Source organism: Elephantulus edwardii, unplaced genomic scaffold (genome assembly GCF_000299155.1).
Source record: "Elephantulus edwardii isolate Elephantulus edwardi_28Jun2011 unplaced genomic scaffold, EleEdw1.0 scaffold00149, whole genome shotgun sequence".
NCBI classification, from domain to species: Eukaryota; Metazoa; Chordata; class Mammalia; order Macroscelidea; family Macroscelididae; genus Elephantulus; species Elephantulus edwardii.
The window spans coordinates 7,494,328-7,499,175 of NW_006399899.1; the positions used below are offsets into that span (position 1 = coordinate 7,494,328).

Consider the following 4,848-nt stretch of genomic DNA (forward strand, 5'->3'; position numbering starts at 1 on the left):
TGATACTGATGTCTCTAGTGCAGTTCTGATGGGTGGCTACAGGTCATCCTCTAGGCATTGGGGTTGGATATCCTGGCTGTGGCCCCAAATTTTCCACATGGTGGTTTCAAGGCCTCCTGTTGGCATAGATGGACCTTCTGGGTATTGGGGGCAGGACTTCCGGGCAGGAGGGCAGGACTTCTGGGTGGTTGGGCAAGGCTTCTGGATGGCAGGGAAGGGACTTCAGGGCAGCAGGGCAAATACTTTCAGGAAAAGGCCTGGAAGGCTTCCAGACAGATGGCAGGAGTGTCCCAGCATCAACATAAGGTCCTTCAGGCATGTTCAGGGGTCCAGGTGGCAGTACTGGGTGCCTCTAATCGGAAGGAGAGGGACACCACCAGGCAGCAGTGCCGCTGTCTAGTGCTCCATGCAAGAGACCAGTCCAGGACACACTAAGAATTTTTTTTTAAGTCAGGTACCTACTTAACTGACTGGAAATGTATCAGGTGACGGCACAGAGATGCAGACAACTGCATGGGGATGGTGTAGGGATGCAGGCAAAGGCACCAATTGTGTTGCTGTTTTTAAGTATTTGTGATTAAACAAAGTTTCCTTATAATTAGATATGTTAACTATGTGGAAACAATCCTCAAGACAGTTGAGAATCAAGATCATTTTTACAGGCAAAAGGATCTGTCTATACATTCCAGAGATGCTGGTCTTTTGTGTTTAACATTAGAGATTTGAGAATAGGTAGACTTGAATAAAAATAAATAAGACTGAAGTATAACTAAATCAGGAAGTTCAGTCTTTCTATATATTTTGCTTTGTGTATGGACATAGAGGAAGAGAATATAATATCATTTCAAAATCCACTGCTTACTGTTGTGCGAGTTCTTAGTCTGAAAATTTTAGAGCACATTCCCAATAATTGTAAATTTATTAGAATATTACAATAATTTCTAAGAAGATGACGGTAAAGTGATTTGAGAATGTGTTCTATTTATAAAGGAATTTTTTTATTATTATAAGATGATGGTAGGACTATGCTTTACCTTAAGGACACAAAAGAAAGGAAAAGAATCTGCTGAGAATTATCTGAATGAAGAATAGTGGGTGAAACACAATGTATACAAACTTTGTAAGCAAACCAAATATAAGATAATGATTAAAAAAAGTTAAATTAAAAAATATAATGCTATGTAGACCAGATGCAGAGACAAAGCAGGAGAAAATAAAGAAATCAAGAGAAATTATAAAGTGTTCTGTAATTACAAGATACTCCTTTCTTGCTTCTTGTTCATGTTTTCTACAGATAAAGCCAAAGAGGAGAAAGTTGAAAATTTTAACCAAATCTTGTACTACAAACTTGACCAAACATACAATCAAGATGTGTTAGTGATAACTGGTGACCAGAATGGAGAAATTGGAATAAATGAATAAGGAAAGATATCAGAAAGTCTGGACTTATTGACAGAAATAAGACTGAAAAAAGAATAATTGAGTTTTGTATGTTCAGTGATTTAGTCATTGCAAATACCTTCTTTAAAAACACAGATGGTACGGCTGGCGGGAGCGGGGAAGATGGCGGCGGCGGCTGCTGCTGCTGCTGCAAAAGGGACCAGCGGGAGCACCTGGATGGAGGTGGATGCTTCAGTAGTCCCCAGCGTGATGGCCTTCGGGGTGACGGGGAGTGTCTCCGTTGCTCTTCATCCCCTTGTTATTCTCAACATCTCTGACCACTGGATCCACATGCGCTCCCAGGAGGGGCGGCCTATGCAGGTGATTGGGGCCCTGATTGGGAAGCAGGAGGGCAGAAATATCGAAGTGATGAACTCCTTTGAACTGCTGTCCCACACCGTGGAGGAGAAGATTATCATTGACAAGGAATATTATTACACCAAGGAGGAGCAGTTTAAACAGGTATTCAAGGAACTGGAGTTTCTGGGTTGGTACACCACAGGAGGGCTACCTGATCCCTCTGACATCCATGTCCACAAGCAGGTGTGTGAGATAATTGAGAGTCCCCTCTTTCTCAAGTTGAACCCTATGACCAAGCATACAGATCTTCCCGTCAGCGTTTTTGAATCCGTGATCGATATAATCAATGGAGAGGCCACAATGCTGTTTGCCGAGCTGACTTACACCCTAGCCACAGAAGAAGCTGAATGCATTGGTGTAGATCACGTGGCCAGAATGACAGCCACAGGCAGCGGAGAGAATTCCACTGTGGCTGAACACCTGATAGCACAGCACAGTGCCATCAAGATGCTGCACAGCCGGGTCAAACTCATCTTGGAGTATGTCAAGGCCTCTGAAGCAGGAGAGGTCCCCTTTAACCATGAGATACTGAGGGAAGCTTATGCGCTCTGTCACTGTCTCCCCGTACTCAGCACAGACAAATTCAAAACAGACTTTTATGATCAATGCAATGATGTGGGGCTCATGGCCTACCTTGGCACCATCACCAAAACTTGCAACACTATGAACCAGTTTGTGAACAAGTTCAACGTCCTCTATGATTGACAAGGCATTGGCAGGCGAATGTGGGGGCTCTTCTCCTGAGGGTATCAGAAGGCTGCTGCACTGGGGTCAGACAACTGTCGCAGTCGGCAGGGAGGCTACACTCTTTTTTTGAGAAACCTGTTATTAATAAAAGGGAGCAGCCCCTGAGCATCCCTTCCAGTGGCTGTGTCCTGATAGGCACCACAAAAAAAAACAAACAAAAAAAACCACCACCACAGATGGTGAATTTACACTTGGACATTAACTACCTAATGGACTGCAAAGGAATAAGATTGACTGTATCTGTGAAAAAAATCATTGAAAAAGCTCAATATTAGCAATAAAAGCTAATGCAGGGGTGGATTGTGGAACAGATCATCCATTAGTCATGTACAAGTTCAAATTGAGGCCAAAGAAAATTAAATAAGTCCATGAAAACCAAAAATATGATCTTGAGTCTATTCCACTTGAATTTCAAAATCATCATAAGTTTGAATCATTGAATACCAGTGATAGAAGACCAGATGAGTTACAGGATTACATCAAGGATATAATCAATGAAGAGAGCAAAAGGCCATTATAAAGATAAAAGAGAAAGAAAAAAAAAAACCTGAAGTGGACATCAGAAGAGACTGAAAATTGCACTAGTGTCAAGAAGCCAAAACAAAGGGAAAACATGCCAAAGTTAAAAGCTGAACAGAAGATTTGAAAGGGCAGTTCGAGAATACAGAGCAAAGCTTTATAATGTAATGTGCAGAGAACTGGAATTGGAGAATAAAGAAGAACTTGTTCTGCACTTCCCAAGCTAAGAGAACTGAAACACAAATTTAAGACTGTATCTCAATATTAAAGATGCTATGCAGTATATTGAAAGATTCAGGAAGTATCAAAAGAAGATGGAGGCAATTCAAAGAGTCATGGTAGAAAAAAAAAAAAGCACTAAAAAATTTCAGGAAGTACCACATAATGGGAATGAAGGAAAAAGTTGAAGCTGTACTGAAGGCATTGGCAAATATTAAGGCCCCAGGAAGCCAATGGTATACCAATTGATATATTTCAACTAACAGATGCAGCCCTGTCTTACGCCATGAAATTTTGAGGACAACTATCTGGCCAACATATGGGAAGAGAGCCGTATTTGTTCCCATGCCTAAGTAAGGTGATCCAACAGAATGTTAAAACTATCAAACAATATCAGAGACATCATAAGTAAACAAAATATTACTGAAAATAATTAAAAAATGTCTAGACTAGTACATAGATGGGGAAGTGTTAGCAGTTCAAGCAGGATTTGGAAATGGTTGTGCCACCAGGGATATCATTGCTGATATCACATGGATCCTGGCTGAAAGTAAAGAATACCAGATGAAGGTCAATTTACACATTATTGACTATGCAAAGGCATTTGATTGTGTGGCTCGTAACAAGTTATGGCTAACATTGGAGAATAGGAATCCCAGAATGCTTAATTATGTTCATAAGAAATCTTAAACTGGACCAAGAGGCTTTTGTGTGAACAGAGCAAGGGAATACTGGCCTTCGCTCATTAGTGTTCACAGCCTCAAACCTATTCCTGAGCTGGTTGTCAAATTCAGGTGGGATATACTCAAAGTCATATTTTGGTTTCCGTGGACTTGGTTCAATTTTTCTCAGCTTCAGCTTGAACTTGCATATGAGTAGTTGGCGGTCTGTTCCACAATCAGCTCCTGGCGTAGTTTTCACAGCTGATATTGAGCTTCTCCAACGGTTCTTTCTGAAGATGTAATCAATCTGATTCCTACACATACCATCAGGTGAAATCCATGTAAATAACCTGTGTTTATGTCTCTTAAAAACCGTATTTGCAATGAATATGTCATTTATTGTGCAAAATTCAATCACTCTCTCCAGCTCCATTTCTGTCTCTGAGTTCATGTTTTCCAACTACTGAATCTTTTTCTTTATTCCCAACTTTTGCAGTCCAGTGACCCATTATTATCAATGCATGTTGATTTCATGTTTGATCGATCTCCGACTGTAAAAGTTGGTAAAAATCTTCTGTTTCCTCTTTCTTGGCTCTGGTTCTTGGTGCATATATCTGAATGATAATGGTATTCACTGGCCTTCCTTGTATGTATATGGATATTATCCTGTCACTCACAATATTGTACTTTAAGATAGATCTAGCAATGGCTTTCTTAACTATGAAAGCAACTCCATTTTTTCCTCACCTTTTCATCTCCAGAGTAATATATCATATGATCATCTGACTCAAAATGCCCCATGCCAGTCCATCTCATCTCCCCAATGCCTAGTATGTGAATATTTATGCGTTCCATTTCTTCCTTAACAATAACCAATTTTCCTACATTCATGGTTCTCACA

At 40.5% G+C, this 4,848-nt stretch overlaps 1 pseudogene across 1 annotated transcript; it reads left to right on the top strand.

The window, feature by feature from the left end:
- Positions 1 to 1,551: 1,551 nt before the first annotated feature.
- LOC102860421 lies at positions 1,552 to 2,544 on the top strand (annotated as a pseudogene). Its single transcript, XR_438945.1, has one exon. The product of XR_438945.1 is annotated as a COP9 signalosome subunit 6 pseudogene (transcript).
- Positions 2,545 to 4,848: the final 2,304 nt, after the last annotated feature.